The sequence below is a fragment of the Anser anser genome (genome assembly GCF_964211835.1).
Source record: "Anser anser genome assembly, chromosome: 16".
Lineage (NCBI taxonomy): Eukaryota > Metazoa > Chordata > Aves > Anseriformes > Anatidae > Anser > Anser anser.
Genome location: NC_139737.1, coordinates 7,074,624 through 7,097,120, shown reverse-complemented (window position 1 = coordinate 7,097,120; position 22,497 = coordinate 7,074,624). Strand labels below are relative to the sequence as shown.

Below are 22,497 nucleotides of genomic sequence, written 5' to 3'. Positions count from 1 at the left end.
AGGGATCTCATACATCATCAGTTGTGCTGATAGATCGGAAAACAACATACCTAATATTTTCTGTAAAATAGAAGATTACTTCTTTTCTTTGTCTTTCCTATCTGATTTGCGTTGGTATCTTATGTCCACGGCATTTTTTTCTGCCTAGCTTACCAGAGTGATTCTGTAATTCTTATGATTAAATGTGCAATTAAGGCTTAAGCACTATTAGCACAAGGGATTTTGAAATTAGGATGGGACTATAACATTGACATCAAATTTAAATGCCAGCACTACCGAAATAGAAAGTGTGACTTTCATCTTTCAGTTAAGAGCTATGTAACTCTGCCATGCAAATTGCTAACGGGTATAAAGCATGATGAGGCATCAGGACTCAATGTACCCAGCAGCAGTACTTAGCAGACCTATAATGGATTTACCCACAGTAATTTTTGGAATTATGTGTGTGCTGACAGCATACAAATGACACAGTGCAAATTATATTATTTTAACTTGTTTATCAACTTGTCATCATAGCCTTTTCCTTTTTTTTTTTTTTTTCCTACAGTGCTGCATTGTAAATCTGACTCATGCAGAGAAAGTCACAAAGATGCACTGGCCTGTCTAGATTTTGAGCAATATTATTATGAGAAATACATTAATTTGTCTGTATGGAAAGGATTTAAAGGCTGTTGCATTCATTTGTTACCAGAGATTGAGCACTTAGTCACACAGACTCTGTTCAGCAAGAAAATTATCTCTTCTTCTCAAGTCCATTAACAGTGCTTTTACAGAGTCTTGAGAAATATAAATATTGGAGGATATTAATGAACATGACTTCTATACCTGATGTATTAGCGCCCCAAAATGTGATTAAGTGCTATGTTAATTAACATTTTTTGCTATGATACTTGTAAAAGTGTAGTCATTTTTTAAAGCTGACTGAACCTCCTAGAAAAGGACAGTGGTCTGGTCTGGGTGAGCTGTCGTCCTATCGATTATTTGATTATTTGTAACAGCAACATATAGTACACCCCAGATATGTTGCACTATATAAAACAAAATGCTGAAGGTAATATATTGTTATTGCAGCAGTAACTCCATGAACTCCTCCTCTTACTACTTTTCTACCACAAGCAAAACTTTATTACAACAATGACAAAGAAAAACCTCTATCTTCCTTTAAAAGATGTGAACTTGAAGTGTAGAAAAATTAAAGGTCAACAAAAAAAGAGTATAAAAATACCTTTCATTAAGCAGCCTTGCTTTTCCTGAGCTCAGGAGAGTGGAAGTGGAGCTTTTTAGAAATTCTGGCCCTCAGTGGCTTAGCCAAGGATGCTCAGAGGAAACATGGCAAAGTACAGACCTCAGGTCTCTTGAATGCAGTCTTCAGGGCCATCCTTCTCTCTGGAAGTTACCTTAAGTCTGACTCCTGGTGCTGATAGACTTCTAGAGACCAGAGGAAACCAAATAGCTCTGAAATAACATTTTCATTATGAGATCTTTTGCTATTAATTCTTGACTCAAAGTTTTTGATGAGTCTAGTGGGAGCTGAGCGAATAGGAGTGGGAGCAGGGTTTGCAAGGTCAGGTGGCAAGATGCACATCTTTAGCAGATTACTCAGCTGGCCCAAGGAGACCTCAGATTTGAGAGAAAATCCTGACACATGACATAATACAGTGTGCAACTAGTTATTATGCAGAAAATCATGCACGTTTTTCAGTAAGTTTTTCTGCTTAACCTCTCTTCTTGTTTGTCAGAGTTCTGTTAATGAGGTAATCTCCATGGAGATAAACAGGTAGTTTATCCTATATTGCAACAGGACAAAAGGGGCAAGATTGGTACATTCTGAAAAGTATCTTTCAGAATAGCAGTTCACTCCCTTGTTTATTTGCCTGGTGGCTGAGTTTACTATTCAAAAGTGAAACAGTGATTCCTCTTGTTTTAGTTTATTCATTTATTTATTTTGGAGGGGCTTCTTTCCTTGACAGAACCACTGTAATAGCAGTTGTAAATAAAATAAAATAAAAGCATCATCCCAGCACTGGAACATACTTCACAACCACAAAGACATTAAATTCACTATACCTCACTACATTTGCATTCTGCAGTTATTAATGAGTTAACGATCTGTACAGTTTTAATGAATAGAACATAAATGAAGAGACAGGAAAGGATATTAGAGTGAAGTCCATGAGTGAAAGCTTTAATTACACTCCCATCTTCAGGTCATTAGCTGCATAACTACCTGTGGACAATATAATAATTACTCTCTCATGATGCTCATGAATTTGCTTTTTGTTTGGATTATTAAAATGTTAATATAATTTCTATGAACAATTAAACTCATTGATGTGAGGTGTAAAAAAAGTGCAGTCAACATACATGACTATGGCATGTCTTCCTCCACCCCTTATGCTGTTACAAACTGGTTTTAATTAATACTTTTCCACAATGACTTCCCATTAATTTTACTGCGATTTGGAAACCACACCTGTGCAGGGCCTTGCAAACAAAAACAGCAAGCATTTCATTTTTTCCACAAAAAAAGTGTCCTGAAAACTGAAGTTTCATCACTCACTTAGCCAGCATTACAGTTAGAGAGTATTTGACTCCTTTGATCTCACGTTGGATCTGTTAATTTGTAGATTAGAAAGGAGAGGAAAAAGGTGTGCAGCTTATCAAAGCAGGATAACCACGCTGTTGGCGGATGACCTGGTTGTGTTGAGTAACTTGTAGGGGAGCGTAAAGCACAATGTGATTAAACTATTAGTTATATTGAACATTTAAAAGTGTCATTTCTAACTCAGGAACTGGCCTTGTCAGACAGCTTAGTCTGAATTTAGAAGGCTTGCTGAAACCATTTCTGAAGCTCACTGTATTGAATCCATTTTACAATACACCTGTTTCTGTACCAGGGCAATTGTAACACAGTTGAAGCAAATACCTTCTCATCTGTCTCCATTTTTTTTTTTTTCCTTTTCCTATTTAAAAAACCCTTTTCTGTTTAAACTCTTATTCCGCCTTTGTACCTAAGAATTTTGTAACGGAGCTACAAGTTAATCATGCTGAGTACATCAATTCTGACTACAGTTAATAAGGCATTTGTGTAACACCAGTGATTCAAACAACTCCCATCGGGAGTTCTACCACGCTTACTACAATTTACACATATAGAAAAGTATTCTAGAAGGAAAATGCGGTTATTAACAGGAAGTTAATTAGGATGAAATTAAGCATATTAGACTTTATTCAAAGACATTGTAAACTTTAGTGGTTAGGTTTTGACCCACTACAGAGAATATTTATCCTGAAATTACAGGGTTCAACTCCCAGCTTTGACTGCACTTTTAAAGTTTGACAGTTCATATGTTAGGCAGAGGAAGGATGGGAGGAGACAGGAATTGTTTAGTAGGTTACTGAACTGATGATACATTTGCTATGTGGGTACTGGAAGCTCATATGAAAGTTTAATATTAACCTTCTCCCATGAAAAAAAAAATCAATTCATAAGTTATCTTGACATAAAAAGCCCACTGTAAGCAAATACCACTTTTAGTCTTCTGAGACTTTGTTCTGCCTAATATTTTTATGGTTATGAAAAGCTAGCAGTTCAGACAGCTGTTTTCCAAAGAGCGTGGTTTAAGTCTGGAAATATTTTGGTCTCTATCATTTACCTGAGAGGTTCTGGCTGCTACAGAATTCATAATGGTTCAGTTCTATGCTGACTTTCTAATGTAGCAGATGCTTAAGAACACTGCTAAAACTTTGAATAGAAAAATATACACTCTCAGGAAAATCCCTGGGCACAGTTAGTTTCAAATTCTATGACAATTAAGTTTTGAATCTGGGTTTTGTAAATCAGAACAGAAACAAGTTGCAGAGAATTACAGAAGCATCATTTTTTTTTAATTTATTAAAAAAAACAACAACATTATATGAAAAATAAAAGGAATATCCTCCTGTGTTTATCTATTTGATATCTCTTGGGGGTAAAGCCATTTGCAGTGTACAGACATACTTGACGTAGCTGACTACAGAATAAAATAAAGACATAGCTGTAGTATATAGAAATATAGCTGTCTTATGAATCCGCCTAGCATAAGTAACAATAACAGCAGAATGACATGAGATTAGGAGGCTCCTGAGAGAGCCCTTTCTCATTCAAAGTGTTGTGAATCAATAGTGTAAAAACTCAGATCAAGAGAAGCTTAAAAATAAGGAAAACAACCCACTGAGATGAGAACAGCCACACACTTGGAAAAGCATAAATAATTAGTTAATTAATGAGCTCTTGGAAAGAGAGACATATTGGTCTGGCAACTAAAATATCACGGAACATAATCTATACACTTTCTATTGCTTTTATTGCTATAATTAATTCAGTACACACGCACAGTTCACTAGTGCTAGACAGGTGGTTTTTGCAGCCAGCTCCCACACAGTTACCATCATATACTGTGGAAGCCGAAAAGCTTGTGGAAGCAAGCTTTTGTTATAACCAGCCTAATTAATAAATAAAAACAAGAAACCGTTTATCCAGCTCAAGTTTTAATTAAAGGAGTTGTTAATTCTCAGACTCCCTCTGTTCAGGGCCTGTTCAGTTGCATTACATTTCTGCTGAGGCCTATTCCAGGCTCAGAGAACTGGAAAATAAACAGAATGGCAGTTACCACCCCCAAAATACAACACAATTGTCTCCACATGGCAAGTAAATGGAAAAACTGCTCCTACCAACCTTCAAATCCCTCTCATGTCCAGTTGTCAGGATGCTTCTCTTGAAAAGATTGTCCTCTCCATACTCTGCAGTGAGGATAACTCAAGGACATTTCTTTTCACTCCTCTTGACTCCTTTAGTAGCCCTGACATGCCCATGAAGTAAATTTGCACTTCCTGATCAGATTTGTATAATAGCAATAGCCTGTTAGTACTTTTAAGTTACACTTTGGGCTTATTCTTTGTGATCATATACTTAACACAGACTGTAGCTAGGCCTCTTGTGTATCCCTAACATGGTTCCGGTGATTTGTTTAAATTGGTTATATAGGCAAGTAATCCATCTGGGAGGTGAAAAGTGACAGATGTTTTGAGTTGGGCTATTTCTCACCTAGTTAAGCATTAAAAAAATATTAATGACCAGTTCCATACAAAGCAATAGTATGATGTGCCTCAAAGTATTCTATGTAATGTTCATAAGTTCAATTTTCAGATCCAATTCTGCAGACCAGTAGACCAATAACTGTTTTAGGGCATTTTAAAATGCTGATGATGGCCCAATCAAATGGCTTTCATTAATGCTAGAGAACATTTTTAGACTGTAAATGAAGACAAAAATTGTATAAAAAAAAATCACTGTATCACTCAGGGTGTACGACAGCCAGGATTTCAGAGTTAGCCATTCAAATACAGGTTCCTTTGCCCAGCCAAAATGTGTATTGGGCGATAGCACAAGATGCTTTCCTACTTGCCTGTACATTTAATTTGCAAACAAAATCAGACACACTGGAGTTTGTTGTTGTTGTTTTTCTCTAAATTCAGACCCAAGGGAGGATGCAAATGTTTCTGGAATGAAAATATAAGTAATATTTATGGACACAAAGGGAAGTAGGTAATAGGACATGGTAAGAAGCCTTTGGAAAGGCAATGGTTCTGGTGGCAGAAAGAATGTACAGGCTTTCCACTGCAGCGTGCTGCAGAGAGCCGAGCACTGCTGCTACATGACAACAAAGCGTTTCCTCTGCTTTGTACCTGCCAGCTCAATGGATCAGGCTGGGACCAGAATCATAAGCATGGCCTCAAAGACATCTGCCCTCCTGGCAGTTACTGTTCGTAGAAACCAACCAACCCCTCCCATATTGCCCAACCCCATGCAGAACAGTCCAAGCATCCCTGCATCATACCCTACCTTCCGGAAAGCTGTTGTGTTTTGTTTTTCATCACACTACCTCATTTATCTGAAGCAAAGCTTTTTTTTATTAATTGAGCTTCTTAATGCACTAAGATCTGTGTAATGTATTAGTTATATTAAACAAATCAGAAGTGTTTACATACAAAAAAATAAAAAATTGAAGTCAAAGTGTTATAGAACAGTAATTTATCACAGGTTTTGGTTCAGTGATTCAGAATATGAAGTGTAAGAAATATTGAAGGGTTATTATACAAGTAAACAGGCTTGAGGGGCATAAAATTAAAGAAATTGGACTTGTGGAGTAGAATCAGTTTGTGGAAGCTGATTTAATTTCATTACAATCAAAAGGCAATACCTAGGTTTATCAGGAAGCAAGCTTTTTTTTTTTTTTATGGACAAGCAGCATCTGTAAAACATTTCTGGTCTGGTGATAAAATTGAATGGCAACAATTTTGGGGAAAAGTATAACCCAGAATAAAAACAAAAATAGTCATGTACCCACAAATATGGTCATACATAAATGCATAATTTAGGATGATCATTTTTGTCTTCTTTTTAAAAATACAGAAACAAAAGATCCCATAGGTTATCTGAAATTGTTGCCGGAAATTACCCAGCCAGTAAATTCCCAGTCGGTTCAGTTGTACTGCATAATGAGCAGATCAATATTGCTTGGTCTTTAAAATTTCTACTAAATGTCACATCAAACATTTATGTTTTCATGAGCACTAATTGTTAGATTTTACAGCTTAGGCCTATGTTTTTAATTCCTTTGTGCCAGAGGGTGCAGTTAGTGTGGATTTTATGCCCCTGACTGAACCAGCAGATGCCAGACTGGCACCAGATCCCTTTGATAATCTCATTGATAATCCAGTACTCCACTCCCCTGCTTGAGGGAATGGAGCACAGCATACTCAGAGTTACTCTGACATCTTCTTACATTTGGGGAAGGAAGACTCTTCTGGGCATTCAGAGTTCATTCTGGCTGAAAAAAAATACTTGTATCAAGAGAACAATGCTGAAACTAGAGGTTAGTTTTTTTCCTTAATCTGAAAAGCATCTTTCTTGCACTTTTGTTTCCCCACACCTTGACAATATGGTTTCTTTTTCAGAGGCCTGCAATGATTTGGTTTTGTTTTGTAATAACTTGAGTCTGCATGCAGTTTCAGTGTGTAAGTCCTTTTTAGTGTGCAAATTCTTCTACACGCAAGTACAAATACTCCCACGTGTGACTATTTTGTAAGTGTGGTAATATTCTCCCACATTTTTTTTTCATAGCAACCTTGGTCTTACTAAATTTGGTAGAAGTTCTTTCATGAGTTATGATAAATGATTTGAAGGAAGCAAAGAGACAAGTAACTTATGCACTAAGTATAAATAGTAAATATGAGCAGCCTTAGGTAATATTAGGCATTTTCGCCTCAATATTCTGGTGTAGAGAACAGTTCAAACAAGGACCAGGAACACAGAAGATGACAGGACCTTGGTAAGGACATTGAGGATAAAGGAGATTGTTACAAAAAAAATCATCATGGGATCTTTAATATCCTCAGACAGGAAAAACATCTGCTTGCTTCTCATCCCTAAAGATGTTAATTATAATATCATCTTCATAAGCATATTTGGAGTTTTATAGATTCCAGGTCAAAAGCACATTTAGGGAAAAATATACGGAATCCAAGGGGAAACCATGTTTTAGAGTACAGGTCTGTTTCATAGATTAATTTATTGTTGGTGGTGGTTTTTTAAATAAAATGCTACATATGTAAAAATTGTCATGACTCAACCCTGCCAGCGCTTACCTAACACTGAGAGCTAATTACGTTTGTACTGTTATCACTGCTTCACCCTTCCTTATTCTTTCATACAAGGAACTCAAAGCACTTTGTAAGCATTCCATAATTGTTTATTGCATCATCTGATGCTAGAAATTATTTTTCCACTTGATTTCTTTGATCTTTTGTTTACAAATTACAGATAAACAAACAACAACAACAACAAAAATAGTTACTTCTCTCAAGGTCACTCAAAACAGTGGAGAAGAGCTCAAAAGTTACAGCCCCCAAAACAACATGTATGCCAGTAGACCATATTCTCTCCACTGGATAATATTGGAGAGGTTGCTTGGCAAGAGTAATATATATGATTAGCATTTATTTTAGCTATTTTAAAGAGGCTAGTTTAAGAAAAATACACTAAGGGTGAAATTTTTGGAGTGGTTCCAAAGCTGCCTGATCCATTTTTCTCTACACTTTTCATGTGTAATTGCACTTGCATGCAAATAGCATTTGAGTGAATGCAGAGATCAAATAAGCTGACAGCTCACATACAAATCCCGTTTGCCTCTAATAGAGCTATGGGGCTACGTATTTGCATGCACAAATATATAACTAGTTTTTAAATATGTACTGAAGTTAAACTGAAATCGAATTGTATCAATCACATTCTTAAAAGTTAGTCATCTCCTTAGGTCTCTTTTTATAAAGGGAAATGGTATATTTTAAAATTATCCCTACTATGCTTTTTTGTCATGAGTAATCAGGAACTGAGACAATTTCAAATACTTCATCCAAGGAAAATAAACATGCAGGGAGCCAGGTCCTAAAACTAACCTTTCATCTCCATAGCTCTGTTGGTTACCCGAAGCAAAGGTCAGGCCTGAGGTTACTGGCAGGAATTATGATGACAGAAACCAGAGCAGCAGCCAAAATATTCAATATATAACCTTCATTTTAATAAAACACAACACCAGCCACTGCGTGGAGAGACAGCCTATGCAAAGTGATTCAATTGTAGCATCATCTTCCCATCAGTGGGGAAGAGTCTCTGATAACTAGGCTAACTGCTGATTGACTAGAGGTCTAGTCTTTTCATAAAATAAATTTTGAAGCAAAAAAAAAAAAAAGCCTTCCTTTAATGATTGCCCCATTAGTTGGTGCCATAATTTGTAGAGTTGGAAGAAGTGGTTAAGTCAGAATGACCATTACATTTTCCTAAGCTCTTTTAGGTTTGCTATGGCTTTGAGAAAGAAGTGATGCTCCAGACAATGTAGTTTAGATTTAGATACTTCTCTATTACTAACTTTTACCACAACATCTCCCCTGACTTTATCATCCAAGTTATGTCCATGAAAGTTATCTTCTCAACAAGTTATCTTTTTCCTTTAGTTACTTCAGCCTGAAATTATGTTTCAGTTGCCATTGTGCTGGGCATTGGAGACCACATATGCATTTAAGTGAAACATTTAAAAATCAGAATCAGGTAAAATTATCCAGGTCATATTCTGAAACGTAAGGAGATAGGAATTCTCCAAATTATATCTACCTTTTAATTTGACTTCAAGAATGACACAAATAGGAAGCACTGAGATTTGATAATTCAGATTAATTGAGGTTAATGTTTAATATAAATTAAATATGAAGTACAGGTGATGCTAAGCAGAAAAATGGGGAGACTAAAGTTAAAAGAACATATAAGTCAAATTCTTTTTGTAGGCTGTCTTGTGGATTTGTATACTCTAATTCTGCCTCTGTTTTTCTCATTTTGTACATTTAAAAAAACTCTCTTCTGCAATCCAAAGACAGAGGAAACAAGCACAAGTCAATCCTGAGTGAAAAATGTAGCCCACTAGAAAAAAGAATGAAAAGGCTGTTTAAAAACAAGCAAGCTGAAGTATATTCTTTTCAGATACACTGACTTTCCCTTTTCCATTTAAGGACAAAACAGCATGCCTACTGTCTGAATTTTAAAGAGATGCAGCTGCATCCACAGATGTATAACTTCCTACTACCAGAGTTGAGCGAACAAGAAGGAAAGCAGATCCCTAAGCCTCAACTCTTTCTACAGTCTATTCTGCCCAAATTACTGCTTTTTGGCCACAAGCTGTAATAACAACAACCCTTATTATTATCATCTTTATAATGGAACTTCCTAGTTACCAAGAATAAATTAAGAATAACTCTCAAGAACTTCAAGAGAGAAGAACTTCATAGTTCTTCAAGAACTTTGTTGCCACTGTTTCTGACCTGTTTGTTGAAGTTGTAGCAGACCTCATAGCTGTTTGGCTAGAAGAGAGGTATTTTATTTTACTTTTAGTATTTGTTAATTGAGTCTGAAACATTGTGTTAGTGAATCTAATCTGTTTAACATATGCAGTACAGATCACATTTTCTAAAAGCATCTCTAAGTGAGAAAATTTAGTGCGTTTAGATTTTTGCATAGTGGAAGGCATGCATAGTTGCTTTAAGGAGAATACAAATACAGAGTTTTAAATTAGCTTATTAAGTATAATAATCATTTAATTAATATCACAGTTATATGCACAGTTATATCCTACCTACACTTCTAACAGTCAAATCCATTCAACATCTCCAAACAACACAGACAGGCTATTTTAAAGATGTATTTGTACTTAGTCAACTCAAGGTAAGTGAGCTCAGCTGAGCTTTTAACCCACCCACCTCTTTCATTACAGTCTCTATAAATTGTGGTGGGATAAGCTACTATAGTTTTTATTCAATGCTCCAATTTTTATTTTCAGAAGATGTATATTTCAAGATCCTGATGTAAGTCTTATTTTTTTTTTTTTTTTACTTTGGTATAATGGAGTAGCATGCTACTTGTTTTCTCCATGTGGCTGTTTAATTATAGCTTTTCAGCCTTACGTAAATAGAAATACCAGATCAAATTCCTTTTATGTTTTTAACAGGCACAACGTGATTTTTAAAAGATGTAGTGTATGTCTTGGATGGGATAAAAATGACAGACACAATTTCTTTCATGCTTATAATGTTTTTGACTTCTGTCAGTGATGAAGTAGATTGACTATTTATTTGCAGAGGCTTTTTCAAGAAGTATTAGTAAGATGCTTTTCTATTGAACAGTCATTTATAAGTTCACTTCTATAAGCTGTCTTACTCTCTGAATTGCTAAGAAGCTCCTCTTAAGTTGCTCCTGAGGTTATTTAGTCTGCAGTTTGTGAATTGGAAACCAAAAGAATAAAGCTAACAACCCAACTGTGGGGGAAGATGGTTCCAGATTATTCAGTCTGCTCTGTATGTGGTCGTGATTTGCCTTATCACGAGATGCTAACAAATGTCTAAATATAAAAATTTTCATCTAACTGCTTGGTACTGCCTTACGCTTTAAGCCTAGTAAGTAGTTTGTCTGTGCCATCTAAACCCTTTATGTAAAATGTATAACTCTTCCTTACTAATTCCCCTGGGTTATTTGTATGTGTTTCAATGATCATTGAGATATAGATCCTTATACTTCGTATACGTGTTCATTAATACCTTAAAACCTTGACTAAATAAACCTTGACCAAATCTATCAAATTCTTAAAATAGAAGCGAGTGGACTCTGAGGGATATGGAAGCAATACTTTCTACACATCTCAGCAAGGCGTTGCTTTGGTGACTGAAGGCACAAGATTTAATATTTCTAGCTTGGTTTGTACATCTAAATTCCTAGTGATGTGAGACTAATACCACTTTGCAGTCATGGTGGTATCTAGAGTTGTACATGTGGATTATGGTTGGCTCAAAGAGTGAAAGACTTGAATTTTGCTAATTTGAAATAAAAATGGATGGTATCACAATTTTGCATGTGCTTCAGCTGCCTTGTTGGATTTCCCTCAGTCATAGTTGGGACCCTTTGCAGCTGTATTGTATGTAGGATGAAAATCTCTTCCCTTCTAAACCTAGAGATAGAAGTTTAAAATCCAAACCTACCAGGCTTAAAAGATATAGTAGAAGCTGGGAAAAAGAGGTGGAGGGGAGGTTACCTGTGTCACAGAGTAGGTCAAAGTAGAGCCAGTAAGATGACCTAAGTCTCCGTATGTAACTTATTTACCAACTGTACTGATATTGGGAATTATATTCAGTTCTGCAGTGGAGGCCTAATTACTCACTCAGGCCTCCATTGCTAGTGAATTATGAAGCCATCTGTATCTCATGAATATAAATTCCATTCTCTGGTATAGTTATATATAGTTATATCATTAGGGGGATGGCATATTCCATATATAGAGAAGCACGGAGAGACATTCCTCTCTTTTAAAAAACAGGAACAGTTTTCTGGCAACACAAATGATCATGTGTTCAGAAAGACAGATTATTTCATTTTACTCCTGCTGACATGCAATATGTCAATTAAAATATTAACATATTTTTAATTCAGCAGATTGATTTTCACTTTGCCTTACTTTTAAGTAATTCATCTTTGTTTGCTGCCTGAAAGAAATGTGGTATATTTATTCATCCCCTGAGCCAAAAATGGTGACCATTGCATGTAGTACTTTCTCCTAACCACTACTATTTTACCCCAGAACTAACAGTGCTGTAAGCTTTTATTCTTTGGAGACAGGAAGCATAGCAGAAAAAAATGACTTCATATATTATATAATGTTAAATTTTCCAAAAAGTCCAATGCCTCTTGTGTATATAGGCCATCTGATGCTTCGTTCCAGTTTTCCCTGCTGAGTCCATCAAAACTTACAATGGCTCCAGCCATTATGCTTGAGATGCACTATCTTTTGAAAAATAACCTGAAGAAAGGGCTGCTTCTATGCAGGCTTTTGTGTGGGAAAGAGGTTAATGACAGTAGAAGCTTCTAGGTGTTAGAGCATGAGGCAGGGAGATGGGATTCTTGGCTGAAATTGCCTGGTTTGGGGCAAATGGGGGAGCTTACTTTGGGCCTTGTGTCTTGAGAAGAGGCAGACTTATCACTTCACAGGACATGTGAAAAAGGAAACTGTCTCTGCTCTCGTCTGCAGTCCCTTGAAATGTCTGTGCTGCTCCCAAGCCTTTAAACTTGTTCATCATTGACTCACTAAGACCAGTATTGGGCTGACATTTTCCAGGACAGATTTCTGAAGCTGTGCATTGAGTTGGAACTGAAATAATTGGCCTAATTTTTCAGAAGTGATGAAGATCCCACTGACATCTTCATTACATCCTGAGACATTTAAGAAGATAACACCAGGCTCCAACATCTGAAAATCCTTGCCTTTTACCTCACCAGAGACTTTTACCTCAGAAGGAATTTGTGAAGATTACTGTGTTCCTAATGCCTTCTGAAATCCTTATTTAAAAGGTTGTGCAAGTGAAGAGGAAGACAGCAGCAGTGTTACAATAGTGGCTCTGTTTACTTTCCAGGTCAAAAGCCATGCTAGGCAATCAAAGATACTCTAACCTCCCCGCAAATTTCTGGTTTTAAGGGAAGTATGATCTGCCCGCAGTATTCTGTGTACAAACAGCTGCAGGTTCTGTGAAAAATGGTATTTTGATCTAAATGTTATAGCAGTAATGAGGACTATACCCCTGCGTAAATCTGATTTCAAAGGCTTGATTATAGCCTTTTTCCAGACCTAGAAACTAATGAGAAGTGACTTGCTTCAAGTATGAGCAGAGCACACAACTGAACTCTGCTGCCTTTTATACAGTAAAAAGGCTGTTAACTGGAAATATCAACAATGAAATGAATAATATCCCAAGTTTTCCAGTCAGAGCTGTCAGTTATATATGTAGGGTTTTATTTAATGTCCACTAAAGTCAAATGTTTCTTTCCATTGGTTGGTTTGCACAGCCAAGTAAAAGCTCCAGCATTTGAATGATCTAAACCAGTTTTCATAAACTACAAACAGAAAACAAAGGCTGTTGTTTATAATCTGTCCATTAGTATTTCTCTTCAAGTAACATAAAACTAATAAACATCTATGCCTATCACTTTTCTCACTTTGCTTGCATTACAAGCAAATCACTCTTCTAGACACTTGAAAAAGCTAAGCACAGACTCAACAACTGGCTAACAATTTTGATCTGAACCATACTTCACTTTGAAAAGCAATTATGAAAGTTCTTGACAGATGTAATATTCTAGCTCTAATCTTATTAGTAGAAGCAGTAATGGTAAGACATGTTGTAGAGTGGATGAACCTACTGCCAAGGCTAAACTATTTATTTTCAGTAATACTCATTTTTCAAAGAGCAGATGGTTTAATTCTCTGAAACAGCTGGTAATAAATAGGAGACAGAAAATCAGGTGGGGAATGAAATAACTGTTATCTACCCTTCAAAATTCAGCAAGGTGTAGAGGTATGCTGGCATTCCAACCTCAAGTAAGATTTCTTTTCATCAGACCCTACAGCTTCAAGTGGTATAACATAATGAAGTCTGTAAAATAGCCACCTTCAAAGCTAATCTAAGGAAGCCATGGAAATACTGAATTTAGATGCTGAGAGTACCAGAGTCTTGGATCTTGGTTTTGCAGGTTTTTTTTGCATTGATTAATCAATTGTCATCTAGCTTTGGAAAAATTGTAAAGTTTTAACTGATCAATTACTGGTTGGGTCTTACAGAAGCTTACTTCTCACTGCAGTGATTGAATTGCAGCTTTTATCTGCAGTATTTGTGCTGACTATTCTGTTATGTGGAACCTTTTTAAACAGTCTGGGATATACAGAGCATAATGGAATGGCATGACAGTTGAACATTAAACAAAAGCCATGAACTTCAAGACTTTGAACTGAAGAGTCCACCTTCGTTGGCTATGTTAATCCCTCCATGTATGATCTCCTCAAAAAAAACCCAAACTGTTATGCTCTGCATGTGTCCCAAGGCCTAGCTGCTAGCACTGATACAGTTTGGGAAATTCTAAGCAGACTTATTTCCTTCTGATTAGGCAAATAAAAACATCCTGCAGTGAATTCCAGCTGCATCTGTTTATGACTTTTGTTTGCTGATGCTCCCCAGGAAGCCTGCAAATGTTGATTGTGTGTAATTTATACCTTGTTTCATGGAAAACAGTAGATGCTGTCAGAGGTTTATTTGCAAAGGTTTGGGAGTGTGTGGCGAAGGCCTAGGATGTATGAATGGCGATTGCACCATTATGCAAGAGAAATGTATGTGCTGCTATCTGTGTGTATCTGCTTCTTTTTACATGGTCATAGAAGTTTGACTAGTATTTTTCCCTCTACCTGCAGGTTTCTCCTATTTTTTTCTCTTTGGATCCTAGAATCCTGCACGCTGATGCTAGCTTGTCTACCATTTTCCTTTCTCTTATTCCTTATGCAATTATTCAAGTGGAATATCTACAGTTTTCAATCCAGCTTCCATTTTAATCTTAGTTTGGCAGAAATATTGAACAGCTTCCTAAGGATGTTCCTCCATGGATTCTTGAAATGTCTACTGTCTTGAGTACAGGATCATTGAGTGTTAAGCTATCCAAGATGGGAACTGTCTTGTTTTGAAACAAGTTATTAGAAGCAGTAGTTCCTATCTTGTATAGCTTGTTCTGAAGACTGTCAGAATGCTGCTTTGGTGAACATCTATTTCTGCTTCATGTCTTGTACCTCTTGATTTAGTGGTTGACAGGGGAGGGTATTGCTGGTACCTGTTAGGATGGTGACGTTGCGTATCCGGTTCCCTACTCTGTCCTTTTGGTAGCTGTGGCATTGGTGAATGTGCTTCTGCCATGGAGTGGAACTAAGTACTGCACATCTATATATTGGCAAGAGTCAACACGTAGCTGTAAATATTTCCTGTGTAGAACAAACCATAAACTGTAAACCATCTTTCTGAAACACTGACGGTAGTTGAATATGGCATCTTGCAAAGCACCACAGACCTGTACTGGATGCGTTGGCAGTTTCATGCTTTCCAGAAGTCATGGCATGCAGCTTATTGGCCCTAATCTCCATGGGAATAGACTTCATTCCTGACATTTTCATGTAGTTGTACATTTAATAACAAGTTGCTAGTCCAACAACTTACTAACATAAGAGATCTGGCCTCCTTCATCCCCTTATTAATCAAATAATGGACTGGAAAGGAAATGGATGTATCTATTAAAACTTTGCTGAAGCAGAAACAATTAAAATTTTCTGGCTTAGGAACAAAGACTAGCTTACTGCGAATATTTGGCAGTGATGATAATCCACTCAAAGTAATGAATAGCACAGCCTGGATTTTAACACTCAAGTGCTATTGAGGTTCCTTGAGGATTAGAACAAGACATGACCTAAACAATATCGATCATCTCATCACTGTAATCAAATTCATGCAGGTAGTCTGATGGTGCAAAATAAAGCTAATTTGGAAAAAAAGAAAAACTTTTGGAAATTAACAGTAGTTGTGGTTTCCTTCATTGTTTTTAATAAAGAAGAAACTGAAATCATGCTTTATCATTGTCAGCTCAGGTGTTCTCAGTATTACATTACCACTTGGACTTGCTCTTCATTCCTGTTTGCATTTTTATTCTAGTTGGAGATTTGAATGTTCAAGAGCCTGGCGTAGTTCATTTTCACTTTCTTTTATTTTGCCACTGTAGAGAAATATGTAGGAAGCAAGAAAATGGATTCCTTCACTGATACTACTCTATTCAGTAAAATCTCATTACTTGAGAAAGTTGTACTTGTTGAATCATTGCCTCAATGGAATTTCAATGTGATTATGTACTTTTCTGAACTAATGTTCAGAATATTTACTCTTGAAGTATTGTTCATGGTGAGCAATGAAGATTCAAGGTATATACTTTCTTACAGTGTATTCTTGAAAGATCAATATAACTGAAGTCTATAATTTCATAATTGCTTTAATATTACTATGACTTGTTGTCCAGGAGCTGGGTTTGTAGACAGATTTAGAGAACTAATGTGTTAACTGTCATTTTTCTTGGAGCAGAGATAGCGATGCCAAATTTTAATTCCCTTTCAGCAAGGAAATAACAAATGCAGACTGCATGGTTCTTGCTGTTCCTTTTTGCCAGTAAACCATATGGGAAATTGAGCAACAATCTACCTGCCTTACTGATCGTTCAGTTCTGTGAATTGTATTAGTCACCTTTTCAAACAAATTTAATCTAAGGCCATTAAGCTAGCAAAAACTTTCATTCCATTTTCTGGTTGCCTTTCTTCATTTAATAACACTCTACAATGAAGAGTAGTTTAACCTAAATAATGTTTCCCTATTGAACATGTCTGTGTCCCCTGATAATAAACAAACCTGGTAAAAGTGAAGATACTTTATTGTCTATTAATCTGAGTAAGACACAAACATCAACCTGTGTTTGAATTGTTTATTCAGATGGTGTGTTAACACTGCTCTGGATTATTTTTTCATACCTAACTCAATGGATTAGGGTTGTTTAAGAAAATGAAAATGGGATTATTTGGTTCTCAACAGTTCTATTGAGACGCTCCTTCAGAGAAGGGGTCAATAACACCATGGCTTCCACTATGTTGGTTAACTGCATCTCTGTATTCTGCCCACATGGATGACAAAACTCATTTGTGGAGTAGGGCAGCGACACACCCAAGCTTTAATAGCATCATGGGAAGTAGGGCTGAGAGAAGATTTCAGCTGAATTACGTGACAAAGGTTATTTGATTCATTATTCTCAATTTAGGGCTTTCATAGTTGGGTGCCTGTTATAAAAGGAGAAGGAAATTGGAAAGGGTAAGATCGGCTCAAAATGAGTATTGCAGTAGATTAAATTGGGACTTTCTCTGCTTCACTATTCTCAAATGCAGTTTTGAAGCGCAGTGGATAAGTTGGCAGCATTTCTTCTCCTTCTTCCTGAGAGCTAGAAAGAAAAATGGTCTTTAAATTGAGTAAGCCTAATTGCCATGAGGCAGACGAACATGGACCCAGCAGTAATTTACACTAACATACCAGTGGTGAGAAGTGCGTTTTAGAGTTCTGTGCGAGATTGCACAGACAGGCTTCACTGGGAGGAAAGTTCCTGCTGGGTAAAATGTGTATTCATTCTCTTACTCATTTTCTTTCTGTTATCAGTGAATTTTTATTTCCCACACAGTTTTGGCAGTTTTGCGCACACAGCTGGGTTATGTGTGCATTCACCCCTTACGTAGTTTATCTGTCCTTGATCCTCATCCCATTACAAAAATGGGTGTGAAATGGCTTGCATAAACGTGAAGACTACATAGTTGAGAAGTAGCCACTTATTGAGCCTCTAAGTGTAAACTCATCAACCCACTCCAGGGTATTTTGGCCCTTTATCTCACTGGCAAATAGATCAAAGTTTTTTCATCCCATAAATTAATTGAGCAACACATAAGCCACAACTGAAGCTTTGGTTTTATCCTTCATAAATCTTCCCATAGCAAACTAGTGTTTTGTCAGGATGAAACACTTCAGTGTGTCAGCTTCACAATATTTTTGGTAGGAATATATGAAAGCATACCGTTTAGGCTTCCTTATTTTGTTCTGGTAGTCTGTGGTTCCTTTTGTTTTCTTTCATATTTTAAATGCTATAACTAATATTAATCCATGTCTATTGAATAAGAAAATGTTTTAATTTTGACCTTCTTTTAAGCATTCTTTACATGAAGCGATATAGACTTTTTAGTCTGAAGAACATCTGAATGTCCCCTTTGTTCTGAAACAATGAAAATGTCTAAAATACAGTACAACATGGAATGTATGGTTCATTTTCTCAAGATATAATGTAATATAATATCCCATAATAACTTTGAAAAATAAGCAGCTTCAGTTTGCCTTCAAAGCATTAAAAAACATATCAGTTAGACTTGTTACTCATATGCAGGCTTTAGCTTTTTTTTTTCCTGTTTATTTTCCTGTGATTTAGGATTGTTCGAAGGTTAAATCTAGACAATAAAACTAAAGGAACATATTTAAGCAAAATAAACCATGAATAACGAAGAAATTGATGGATTGGAGTAATGATTCTAATATAATGTACGTCTTCAATGTAAGTAATCTAGAGTTTAAATTTGATTACAGGACCCTACCAGTACATGTGAAAGTGTCAGGCAGCAGCACATACAGCCAATCTGGATTTGCAAATTCAAGTCTATACGTACAAATTTTAGCTTCTGTGGACACCATGATGGAAACTTTTTCACAACTGCATGCATATCTGGATATTTGTCAATTTAAGATCTGAAACACCGGAGTAGTGTTGATAATGCAGATATATTGAATATTTGAAAATATTTTTTTTGCAATTGAAGGAAACCACTGTTACTCTAGGGCATATTAGAAACAAGGTGAGGGAGCTGAGTGAAAGGAGACAGATGGACTGACAGAAGGACTAACATAGTAAAGTTTTTCTCTTGGTGGCTTATTTACTTGGCATCCAATAGTGTTTGATTATTATTCCAATGCAATACAGGCTTTTTCCTTTTGAATGTCACTGCAGAGCATCTTGGCCTATTTTAGAAGTTATTTTCTTTTGATATTTGCTTTGCAGATTCTTCTCCATATCTGTGCATATTAATGGTTTTTATCAGTTTGAATATACATCATTTGGTGCCACAGCGTGAAAGTGAGGAGAATTATAAGTAACAAGTTTCTCTGAGGAAAAGGTAGTAATCATCATGGTAAATACTGGCTTAGATGCCAGTAAAGAATGACTGGCGTATGCCAGCCTCATCTTTCACTAAAATATGTAAGAGGAGCACACAGTGTGAAAACAAGCTGAACATATGCCTGCTTGTGGTTGCACACAACCATTCATGTTACATCCCCGTTGGTGAAGGAGGTTTCTTGGTGCGTATCAGAGATTCAGGATCACCTCAGCTGAAGTAACTGGTGGTGAATCCCTTTAGAGACCTCCTGACATTGTGGTTGAGTTTGTTATGCCGTGGCTTGAACAGAGTCCTAGAACAATGTCTGGAAATTATCCAGGTGGATCATTTAAACACAACCCAGTGTGTTGCTATGAAAAGATGCAATATCCAGCCTGAGTGGTACTTTTAGTCTGAAAAATTATTTGCAGTCCTGGAAATCCTTTTTGTTACTAGTGTCTAGCATTCAGTATGGTCTTTACTATCAATGCTTAAAAACAAGATGGTAAAGTGCCTTGGCCCTATCATCAAAGGACAGATCATATGGTAGCATGTTCATTAAGGGCTAATATACTCCATTAGAAGAGGTGGGGAGGAAAAGATGTTGAAGAGATGTAGCTGTGAGTCTAACTAGTGAGGAACACTGGGAGAGAGAAAGGGACATCAACCTGCAATTAGCTAATTTTTCATTTCAATATTTTTTCTTTGGCAATATCTGCAAAACCTGGGAGAATTCTGAAAGGTGTTGTTTTGATCCCTTTGTACATTTGGAGTAGCTGTTTTGATGGTGTTTATCTAGATTTAGCAGGCAGCAAATGAAAGCTGTAATACTTTATTCTATTCCCACCTCTTCAACTTGCTACATGTGCTACATGTTTCAGGCTGTTTATAAAATACTGTATGATTAGAAAATAGATTAACAGAAGTTAGAGAAACGAATATAGAATTCGAGATCAAATTTGATCAGCTTACAAGTCAAAAACTGCTTTCTGCCATAACTGTAAATAAAGCTGAGATTGAAAGTCAAGCTGTGGTAGCTTTGTTTTCTCCTATAGTCCCTTCTCATCTTTGCTTCATGCAGTTATGTTGCTAGCTAAATTATTCTTTCAGGCTCTTTGTAACTGTTTATGATACCAGCAGGAAAGAGGCAACTTCTTTATTTCAGAAGGCCGGGTTGTCTGAGCCCCAGAATGGTATGTGGCTCCTGTCGTAGATCATCCTCAAATCACAGCTCTAACTGCTAAGGGAAAAATGTATTTCTTTAGTGAAGCCAGAAGATAGGAATCAAAGACAGAGGAATCATTTTATTGTATAAGAAGGTATGCTTTTTGTCATGGTCCAGTTTCCTGACAATAATCAAAGTTGTCTGCAATATTGCACAATATAATATAAAGTCAGCAGAAAGTTGGTCACTTATCAGCAGTTTATCAAATTCCTCTCCTCATCTACACAGCCTTTGTTTAGACTGGAAACAAAGAGTAGGAAAAGGATGCTGCCCCATCTTAGTGCAAAAATAATTTCGGATTGGTAATAGTCCCAGTGTGAGGGGAGACACCTCTATGCATTGGATTGTGAAGGTTTCTGACAAACTGTTAGTCAGGCTAAGTTAGACCAGTTAGTCAGATAAGGTACACTCAACATCTATATCCTGATATTGGCTTTCTCTTTTAGAAGCTTTGAATGTCAGAGTACTGTAATTAATACTTAGTAGAAGGAAAGAAATAAGGCAGTTATATAGCTGAAGAGTGCTTGCTTTTGCTTTGGGCTGTAGAGAATTTGTGCACTTCTGTGTCACGTACATCTGAGCTTTCCTATTCCATAACAGAAATAAATATGGAAAAAGCCTTTTAAATATTGACAGAGAAAATGGAGCGATACAATACTGTGTCATCTTTCGTAGAATTTCCTTAATTCTGACATTCAATATACATTCTGCAAAAGGATCTGTTTTTCTCTTCTAAAAAGTTGGTTGCATTTCATGAAGGTATTTGACACTAAGATAATGTGCTTTTTCCACAGATGTTCTATTGTGCTTTTAGTCATTTGCATTTCTGATAGCTTAATATAGACTGTTTCATTTTGAAATGAATGCTTTTAGATGACTTTCATTAGAATGATTCAATATAATTATCATTTGTCTTTTATCTAATATATTCTTTTAGTTGTCCCTTGGAAAAAAAAAATACTTAGCCCTTTTTCTTCATTATGATTATCCACCCATAAGCAATTTCTACATTTTTAACCTCTGGCTTGGGTGCAGCCAAGCTCTGGAGGGTCCCAGTTTTGGCAGAAGCTGTGTCAGGTTTGATAAAACACTTGTGAACTTCTCGATCAGCAGAAGAAATGGAAAGATGTTTCTGAGCACGCTTACGCTTCCATGTTTTGTCTTCCTGGGCAGCAGGGAAAGTACATGGGAAATGCAGCACATTCCTTAGCCCTTTTCTGTCTCTGTGGACAGAAGGCTAGAGAAGCAACAGATCTGAATGCAAGACAGTAAAAAATGAAATGGTAGTGCCGGAAACTGAAGTAAACAGCCTTGTTAAATTCTCACCACCTAGCAAACTAACATGACTCCATCTTAATTTTTTTTAAAGGGTAAAATTACTTAGAAATTTATCCTTGACACCAGAAAGGAGCTGGCCTGCAAAATTACTATTGCCACTTTTCCCTACATACACTTTTGGCAGGATTGCTTCTTCATTAAAAAATGAAGATCCAGTTCATCCTATGGGCTGCCAACAACCTAAGCAGCAAGGCAGCCCAATTCTGTAAGCTTTGTCTCAGTGTTTCTAAAGCTGTCACAGCAGGAATTGACATGAATCTTCTAAAGAACCTTGTACTGAGTGAAGATCAAGAAGAGATCAAAAATCTCCCCCCCCCCCCCCCCCCAAAAAAAATCAGGCTTTTTTTTTCAGCTGAGCAGCAGCATAGCGATATGAGTTGGGCAGGCTTCCTACAGTTCACACTTCTGTTCAGTCTGGGAACAGCAGGAACTTTCACCCTCTCTGGCAGTTGGCTGCTGCACGCATGTATTTAGTACATAATTTTTGGCAGGCTTGTCATGAAGCTGCTTAGATCATGTTCCCCTCTTCTTGGTGCAAGGAACTAAAGACCTTTCCTGCTCCAGTTTATTCCTTGTGGTGTCCCAAGCCACATACAACTACTGCTGCTTAAGTGGTTCTGGCTAAGCACCTGCCCTGATGCCTGTCATTTCCACAACCTGCCATTTAACCTGGGTTAAACTCTTTGGATATCTCATTACTTGAAGGGTAATGGAGAG

The 22,497-nt window shown here is 36.7% G+C and overlaps 1 long non-coding RNA gene across 3 annotated transcripts in view; it reads right to left on the bottom strand.

The window, feature by feature from the left end:
- Nucleotides 1–22,004, bottom strand: part of LOC310882550 — a 36,102-nt gene extending 14,098 nt beyond the window's left edge. For all 3 annotated transcript variants that reach the window (XR_014573020.1, XR_014573021.1, XR_014573022.1), the window contains exons 1-2: nt 4,718–22,004; nt 1,226–4,625 (exon numbers count right to left, since the gene is read on the bottom strand). This is a non-coding gene — a long non-coding RNA (uncharacterized lncRNA). The remainder of the gene's footprint in view (nt 1–1,225; nt 4,626–4,717) is intronic.
- Nucleotides 22,005–22,497: the final 493 nt, after the last annotated feature.